General features: G+C 31.3%; 1 long non-coding RNA gene across 1 annotated transcript; it reads left to right on the top strand.

Moving 5' to 3' along the window:
- Positions 1-203: 203 nt before the first annotated feature.
- LOC112030718 (uncharacterized) lies at positions 204-1927 on the top strand. The gene is made up of 2 exons (XR_010631749.1): positions 204-487; positions 1059-1927. It is a non-coding gene; the product is annotated as an uncharacterized LOC112030718 (long non-coding RNA).
- Positions 1928-10057: the final 8130 nt, after the last annotated feature.

Genomic DNA, 10057 nt, shown 5'->3' with positions numbered 1-10057 from the left:
TGGAAACAAGGGTGTAAGATTTCAAACCTCTAACTAGAGCTAAATGATGTATGTTGCTCAAATTCTGGGCGACTTAATTACAAGCTCTAAATCCCTGTGGCTGTGAGCCATAAGTGTAGGTTTTGGAGAGACAAGCTATTGGCGAGTGAATGTATATGCACTGTGCATATATATATATATATATATTTGCTTAGTTTATTTTATTTTATTTTTTTCTCTTTTTTTCTCCACCACACTTTCCCTTTATCTTTATCTTTTCTAGCACGTTCTGGAGCCCTCTTTTCTTTTACTTTTTTCTTTTCTTTTCTTTCTCCTTTTCTTTTCTTCTTCGGCTGGAGCTCTGGGAGCACTTTTCATTTTTTCTTTTCTTCACTTCGGCTGGAGCACTTAGCAGCACTTCGGTTGGAGCTCTCTCTCACACATGAAGATCGTCCGCTTGTCCTTCTCCCACCACCGCATATCCTCCTCCCCACCGAGGCTCAGATGGGTCAGCTTTGCTTTTTTTTTTTTTTTTGTTCGAATTTGATTAGTTTTAAAATTGTGATTTGAGTTTGTATTTTGATTGAGACTGAGTTTGGAGATCTTTGAGAGAAAAGATCAAGAATAGTTCTGTTGTTCATTTTGATTATTGAGTGAAAATTCAAATTTTTTTTCTTCTTCCTTTTCTTGTTTCGGTCCGGTATGCATTTACTGGCTGGAACAGCCGGATTTCGCCGGTACGGCCGGTACGCGACCGGTACGTCCGGTATTTTTTCCGGTACGAAATAAGGGGTGTATCTGTACCGGTTTACTGGCCGGTACGGTATATACCGGCTGTACCGGCCGGAACGGTACGAAATTCACTTCCTTGGGGTGTATACGATGTGATATTGGAGTGTGGGAAAACTTTCTCTTATCGTTAATTTGGTTCATAGAATCTCTATATTTTAAATGTAATTCAATTTTTTGACAAATATCATTTAGTTTATTCTATAGTTGTGTGTAATTATGTTTAAATGTAAATTCATGTTTTTAAACTTAGAAAATATAAACAGACTCAATTCAAATTGTTGTTGTAGGGACCAGATTTGGGCACTTCTACGGGTTGAGAGAGTGGACCCAAGCTCAGCTTGCCCTTCAATGAATTTATAGAGAGTGGGCTCAAGAACTAGGCCCTAGCAAGGAATGCAACTGCCCTTTATGGTTGCATGTGGGGTTAATAACCTAAACATAAATTGGAGTGCACAATGATGCTCCTCGGATTTGTCTTCCGGAGCTTGGAGTTCTTATTATTTCTTTGGAGGTTGATTACAAGGGTTGGGAGAATATAAGTTGCTACAGTACTTCTTAATGCAGATTTTCTGCCCCCCTTTCAAGAGAGACTCCTTACATTATATACACCTCTCTAAACTGATCCTAACCCTACATTCGTTGATCAGCCAGGCCACCACTTGAGAGCCTGTTCCATCAGTCGCATCCTCATTCCTCCTGTGGGTTGTAGCACCCAAGACAGTACTGTTCAGGAGTTCTATCCTCATTAATGCGACCAGGACGTTAGTTGAGAGCATTCAATGTGGAGGTGACAACTCGCCTTAGACTTGCTCCTTCACCGTGCTCTCGTCGCCGACGTGTGGCACTTGCCCCTTTCCTCTTCGGATATTCAAGAAGACCCCTCTTTGGTGGAGTGGTGCTTGTGTACTTCTAAGGTCTCGGATATCCGAGGACGGGGTCGTCCTCGGATATGTTCCTTGGGGGCTGGACACTGCACTTTCATCCTCGGACCCTACATGCATCCTCGGCACGGGCCTCTGGGCCTGGTTTGAGGTGGGCCGAGGCTGCCTAATTTTCTGGCCCCACCGTTGTACTTCTAGGTAATATTACGAATGTGTACAATTTATTGCTTATTAGGTATAAATGTTATATATATGCTATTTTTTAGGTGTTTAAAGAGCATGACTCTACCACTTATTCAAGGACAGCCCAACATAATTTAGGGTTTAAGTGAAAAATTTATATAAAACCTTTAAATTAAGACTAATTTGAAACATTAAATTCAAAAATAGATGAATAATAGGATTGAATATCATTGTTGAAGCGTAAATTTTAACAAAAAGAAAATTTAAAAAAAAAATTAAAAAGAAATTTACTTTGACATGGATATATGATGACGAGTAAAGTTGTAATCAAAATTTTAATTTTATATCTTGTTTTTAAGAAAGACATAGATAGATATTATTTGGTGTGTGGCTTGTAAGAGATTAGTTTACAAAAATTAAAATCTCAAACTATTAGCTAGGTGGAGATTAGTCATCATTGATGATCTAACACATTTGCTGTATATTTTTTGTTTTTGAAACATTTTAGGGTTTCAATTGGGTTAAATTTTTATTGTTCTCCTATTTAATTTGGAAACCTTGATAGAAATAAAAAAGCAAAATCTTAAAGGTAATACAAAATGTTCAGAATATGATGTAATAATGACTATAATTGATAAATTTCAGCACCTTAGTTAATGATTGTTTGCATTACTTCTTTATAAATAATTGGTTATATGTCAGTTTGTAAGTCTATAGTAAAATTTAAGGTATCTCTAACATCACTTAGTAAAAAAAAAAATTGCTCAATTGCTCAATCATATAAAAAATTTTGTGCCATTTACAATGGGGATTGGACCTTTTTTCTAAGGGAATATATATTAGTTAAAGAGAACATTTGATTCAATTCATAAATTAGCCCAATTTAAGTTTACTACATTTTTTCCTAAAAAAAAAGGTTTTCAACATTTAAAAAGACTTTCAATACTGAAATTAAATGGTTCAAATTAAATTTTATAAATAAATTTTCTACCTCTTTATTTTTTTTCATCATTTTTTGATGTATTAATTAATTAATAATCAAAAAGGTAAAATTGGTGAACCACTAAACAACAACGTTGATTGTGCAATGTTTGGTATGGTTCTTATAAGTATGAGGTAAAAATGTTCAAATATGACCATTGTCCAGTGCTTTTTTTTGCATTAGACATGATATGATGCAGACACATGTCTAGAAATTGCATTGTGTTTGATACCAAAATTTTCCTATGGTTACTTTTCTCTCTCTACTCCTCTCTATAAAGAATTTTGTTGAACACCACACATAGGATGTTGAGTCATGTTAATTAATTATTGACTTTTTTTCCCCGTAAATGACATTTGAAGTCAGTTTTCCCATTTGATGCTTTATAATCTCGAGTATGTTTTCATGATTATAATTTTTGCTTATATAATTGTTTTGAATTAAAAGAAATATGGATAATTTTTCATATGAGTTAATTAAATAACATAAAATATTTTTGTCTCATCTTTAGGTTAACAACTAAACACACGGAAATGAGTTATTTTTAAGAAAGCGTTTTGTTTTGTCAAAACAAAGGAAACATAAAAATTTCATGGGGATGATAACTCTATTGAAAAGAGTTGGGCTTAGTTTATAATATTCATGGATTTGAGAAGGTCCAACATCAGAGATATGTGGGCCGTGGTGACATGGTCAGAGCTCACAACAAGAGTTTCTTGTTCTTCATATTTCTTTTCGGTTCATCTTATTTTTTGGTCTTAAACTCTTATGGTACTGTGATGAGAGAGGCCCACTGATTTAGCTATTACATTAAGGAGCAATATATACATGGGCTGTGCAGATTAGCACCTAACCCAGGTTATTCTTTTTGTGGAAAAGCGGATAGACTTGGACCATTAGAAAATAGAGAATACACAGCCCAAAACGATCTGGCCCATTAACTTTATTTTCTTAAGGTCTGTTTGAATATCGTTTATTGTTGAAAATTAAAAACACTATAGTAAAATAATTTTTAAATGTGTGAATAGTATCGTGAGATTTAGTTTTAAAATTGTTTTTACTAAAAAAAGTACTTGTGAGTCTCGTGAACAGTACATGGGACCCACTGTTTAAATGTCAGACACAAAGATGCCAGACATGAAACGCAATCCAAACTCAACCTTAATCCTTAAAAAAAAAAAAAAAAAAAAAAAAACATTCTTAATGGAAAATGAGGATTTTAACCCTATATGTTTCTATTCGAAAAATAAAAAATGCCAATTAACTTAAGTCATTAGATTTTTTTCTTAATCTTTTTTTTTTTTTCAAGTAGATTAGTTTGTTAATCCTGAATTATTATTTAGCTCCTTAATATATATATATATATAACGCGTTGTGTAATGGAGGGATGAGTAAAATAGTATAGGTCTTTGATTCAAACCGTATATCTATTATTACTTTCAAAGGCATATTTTAAGAAATAGTAAATTGATATAAGAGAATATATAAGACATCTACCAAAGTCGGGTTAGGCTATAAATCTAAACATGAGTCCGTATGAAAATTTTAATTGTTAGAGATATATTAGAAATATTACGCTATTGCACATATATACTCTTTTACTTTTTTCATAAAATAAATCTTAATTTTCAAAGGTATATATCCACTTAAATTTAAGGAGAGTGAAATTTTAGTTAACTCTATCAGTAATTTTTTTTTTAATTGAATAAGAGATTTGAAAGCAAATCTTGTGATCATCAAAAACAAATATATTAACTTCTTAAAGCGGATAATATAAATTTCAAGTCATACACCATCTAAAAACAAATCTTTATTGCATTTATTGTAAATAATGAAAATATCACTTTACGTATATGTGTGTGTATATATATATATATATATAGTTGAAATATCACTAGATCATATGATCATTAATTACATCAAATTTTGACATGTTCAAATAAAAACGATATATGCATCTCTTTCTTTATTTCATTTTATTTTCGTTTCTAAGTGGATCCCGATGCCATTGAGTTTGAAAATGTACTCTTAAAACAGTATTTTGAGAATTAAGTTATGAACTCTAATATTCATTTCTACAATAGTTTTGCGATATGTTATTATTATTATGATTTTGTTTTGAGAAGAAAGATATTGAAACTTTTATTTAAAAAAATCGGCTAGATTAGCTTGAATTACAGAAATAAACTATAGTGAAACATCTTCTATCCATACTGTAAAGTTGTGATTTCTAATTATATTGTGTTGGCTTTAATTTTGTGCCAAATTTTATTGTAATTTCTTCAATCATTTTTCCTATATATATGTGGAATTAATTGTAAGGGATGAGTGCGAGAAATCGGTAAAAATCAAGCTTCAAAATTTGAACAAGTGGATTTTGCGACTGGCTCACGACTGTCTCATGAGAAGCAATCTGTGAAAAGAGCCACGTATAGAGCACATGACTGGAAGATGAAGAGTCATGCCAGGCTGGATTTGTGTTTTGTTTTACTAAGTTTTTACCCATACTAGATATACTCTCATTACCCACAAATTGTAAGAAGTGTTTTTCAAAGAAAAAACCCTAGAAAATACACTTGAGAGTTAGAGATTGTTATACTCATAACCAGCTACACATTTCCTTATGGTTTTTCTCAACTCCTACTTCTCCATCTATATATTTTTGAGAGGTTGCTAGCTCAAACACTTACCACACTCATTTTGAGTGTAAATTGAGATTTTGGTATTGTTGGGAAGTATTGAAAGGAGTCAATATTCATTGGCGAATGCAAATGGGTTGAATTGCGAGATCCAGTAAGTTAGAGAAGACAAGGTTCCAAGAAGTCAGTTGATAGCAGCAGTTTGGAAGGCTCAAATACATGAGGTAGACTAGGCTTGGAGGGTCTTTTGTTATTCGTGCACTTCAATTTTATTCTCTAGTGGATCAATTTTGACTTAGAGGGTTTCACTTAGTTCTTCGATTTCCTCTTCAATAACATGTCTCGGTATTATCTTGTATTTACATCTCTCCTCCCTATTCTTTAAACTTTCATTTTATTGTTGATAATGGATGAATATGGTTTAGAGTAGTGTGAACGGTTCTTTGCTCTTATTTACTCTTGCTTCGCACTTTATGGAGAAGTGATTGGATTTTGTTAGAGTGGAGTGTTTTTTTTTTTTTTTTTTTTTATGAGAAATGTTAGAGGAGAGTTAGTTAGATTGATATTTCCACATGATAAACATTAAGTTTATAGTACTATATAATGGGCTGCTTTGTCATCTTTTTTTATGATGAGCTTTAATACAATCTTTGCCTCAAATTCTCTCTTCTATAATTTTCTCTCTACCCTCAATCTGCCATTTTTACATAGCTTGAAGCTCATCTTTTCACACAGAACCTCACTATCATTGATCAATCTTGTCATTAATACCTGGGAGTTCCCCACTAAAACAACTCAACTACAACCTATTTTGGAGGTAAAATGAAAGCGATATGTTATATTGGAAAATATTATTTGCATCTTTTCTTTTTCATATTCTTTATAGTTAAAGTTAACAGAAGCCTTAAGGGCATTGCTTTAAAATATATTTATAAAAAATTTTATTGAAAAAAATAAAAATGTATTCAAAACTTTCTTAAAACAATTATTCTAAGGCACCCGATATTAGGAGTATTCTTTATTACTCATTCTCTTCAGCCTGTACACCAAAATATTTGCAACATGATTTTCAAAACAAAATATGTACAAGATAATCATCAACAATAGCATCATTGCTATTCAATTTAGCATCGTCTATTTCAAGATTGGTCTAGAGTCGGTAAAAAGTGATAACCACTTTATGACCCCATTTTGACAACCATACAAAAGCAATTTTGTTTTCCCACGAATTCAGGTAAAATTTTTCACCTAAGCTTTCACTCGCTTTTGACATATTCCAAAGATGCTGGCTACTAGAATATTATGAATCACATGCAGCCAAGCTTTATTAACTGGTTTTGACGTATTCTTCTAATGTCATGAATCTTTTGGAAAATATTGCTTCCCAAAGGTCAGAGATCTAGTGCCGTCAAATTTGGACTGGTTTTTAGTGAAACCAAGACGCAGCGCTGGATGGTTTTACATAACATAATTAATCAACATTCATTTGGCATTTTCAAAATGCAGTCCATGCTTTATATATCTTCCACCACCTTTCCTCTCTTTCAACTTGTATAATTAAATTCATTATCTTCGTCTTCTTGACTACTAAATTAAAAGTCAAAAGTTTGGGCTTGGAATCTTCATTTCACTATTTTCACTTCTCCATATTAACTTCTTCTCCAAAAAAAAAAAACTTCTCCATATTAACTATATAACTAATTAGGCTATTTAAGACTTTAACTATCACCCAAAGAATTTTGTTTCCTTGAGAGAATACTTTTTCAAGAATAAAATATCCTAGTAAATTAAAATCATATTTAGGTGTCTAGAATAATCTAAAGTTTAGTTTCTAAAGCACATCCTAGTTAGCTCAAATAGAAAATTCATTTCTACGCAAGAGAAAGAAAATCAAAATATAATGAAGCATTAATTAGTAGAAATTTAGGTTCCTTATGATCCTGAGTTTGAAACCTCTCGTCAATATCTTGAGGTCACCCCTATGAGATTCCTCTCTGTAAGTGTGTATGGGATGAGAAACTACATACACCTAATGGAATAATCAGATACTTGAAGAGGTCTATATACTTTCGTTTGAAAAAAAAAAAAAAAAAAAAAAAAACTCATACTTTTCCTATTTGTTAATAAATTATTTTTAAAAAAATTATGAAAAAAGTAATTAGCTTTTTTTTTTTTTTTAAGCTTTTTATATTTTCATGAATGTAGTATTAAATTTTTAATTTTTTTAAAATGATCAATTAACAAATACCCTAATGACTTTTAGATCTAATGTTAAATCGTACTTGTTTGGAATGTAATTAATGAATGCCTTAATAATGATACGAATGACTAATTCTCAATGGGGTTGTCCCCAACTACATCATGGACCTAATCTTTTGTGGTCCTCAATTGTAAGGTCAATTGTTGGAGGTCATTATTGGGGCCAAGCACCAATATGTTGTTACGATGACTTTGATTATTAGTATTATCATAAGAAAGTCACCTTCTAAAGCGGGATAACCATGAGCACACTAGAGAAACTATAGCTTACATTTATTATTCAAAATCATGGAGTAGTGGAAATGTCAATTTTTGGTATTATTATAATAATATTATTATTGTTGTTGTTATTATTATCTTTACCACGTGATGGTCGTTATCACTATCATAGGTCTTTTTGGAATCTGTCTTGCTTCAATAAATTTAATTAGATTTTTTTTTTTAAATTGAATTACGCTCAACAATCTGAAATTAAAATTTTTTTTTCCTAAATAACTCATTAATTCTAACAATTTTTCTTATTATAAACGAAAATATTCAAACTTTTTCAAATATTTGACTATTCTCTCAAGTGTGTTCAGTTTCCCTATTCTACATGCATTAAGTTATTACATAAATGAATTCCATATTCTCACAAGAGTAATCTAAAGATGCAGATAAGAGAATTTGAATTTAAAATTAAATGTAACTATTTTTTAAAACACAAAGAAAATGTTTTGTTTTTTTCCCTTTTTATTAGCGAGGATGTTTACATCTATTCAATTATTGACAACATGTGTAGTCCTCCGACACCAAGGAAAACATTTTAACTTTATGTGACTCGTACAGTCGTGGAAATGGACTTGCCAATTGCGAAATATGAGCACATTGTGCATTTAGAAATATATTATTTACAATTTTTGCGATAGGTTTTTGTTTTTCTGACAAGAGTACTGTCCCCTGTTCGAGACGGCTTTAATGGACACAACAAAATGTGAAATCGTTTTCACCATATCTTGCTGATATGTGCGAGGGTGTCATGCTATTATACCAACAATATTAGGTAGAATGCAAACATGAAGCAATAATTTGATTTGACATAAGGCCAACCCCTATCCAAAGTAGAGGACGATATTAGGTTTGTCAATGTCATTTAGTGGTAAGCAAATTATTTTTTTCAACAGAACCTAATCATGGCTTTATGTCCTATGATTGTTAGTTACGTTTCCACAATTGCTAATTTGTTTCACTACATGACTGAGACTGTGTAATCAGCTAAAGCATCTGTAAGTGCTTGTGGTACCTTAATTTTTTTATATTAATTTTCTTCTTTTAAAAATATGATAGATTTGAATTTATGAAATCCGTTTTATGATAACGGTTCATCAAGTCAAGATGTTGAATTTTTTGTGTAAATAGAATTTGAATTTAGATCCCTTGTTCAAAGATAAAAATTTTTATCAATTAAATTAATTGAAACTCACATCTTATCTTATGTTTGTATCATGACCCATGTCATAGCTAGTGGCATAAAAGCATAAGATGTATTTTTTGCTTAATTAAGTTAATAATTTACATACTTTGCCAAAACTTTATTAATGTTGATCTTAGCACCAATCAATTAAAGTCTTGGATAAATCATATTTTTTTTGTCTTTGTATGCAAGTTCAGTTTGATCCATCAAATTTAAAAAGTTTGAATTTGTTCCCTGAAACTAGAGAAGGGGAACTATCTCCATCTATTTTCTATTTAAATTACTAAAGCGAAGTAGAGATGTCTCATATTTTATAGATCAAATTAGTCAAACCACATATTAAAAATTTATTTTTGTACTCTTTGAAAGCAACACTCTCCTCTCACACAAATGATGGTTCTCACTGTGAATCTAATTAACAAGACGCTTTTATGTAAGAGAAGGATGCATTATTCATTAAGTACTGAATAATTACTCTGTTTTACGAATTAAAATCAAATGAACCCAATAATTAAGAGCACAAAATCAAATTTAATATATATTAAAAAAAAATCATAAATTTAAGAGGAAAAAAAAAAAAAAAAACTAAGCCCTTTAACAAAGGGACAAAATTGTTCTCTTTTGAAATTTGAAGCACAAATTAAAATCCAATTTTTTTTAAAGTGAAAGATTAAAATTGTACCTGCTGAGCAAGAGCATACTTTACCCTCAATCTTTTTAATCTTTAATATGATGGTAAGATTTTCACTCTCTCATGTACTGTACATCTTTTTACTTTTTCTTTTCTTTTGGTCGAAATTGGGTTGTTGATATGTTTGAAAATTGAGAATTTGACATATCACTAGTTTGAAGCCTAACCACTCCCACACAACCAACACACTCAGCTAAC

This window comes from Quercus suber, unplaced genomic scaffold (genome assembly GCF_002906115.3).
Source record: "Quercus suber isolate HL8 unplaced genomic scaffold, Cork oak 2.0 scaffold_239, whole genome shotgun sequence".
NCBI classification, from domain to species: domain Eukaryota; kingdom Viridiplantae; phylum Streptophyta; class Magnoliopsida; order Fagales; family Fagaceae; genus Quercus; species Quercus suber.
The sequence above is the reverse complement of the archived record's forward strand: the minus strand, read 5'-3'. Positions and strand labels throughout refer to the sequence as shown.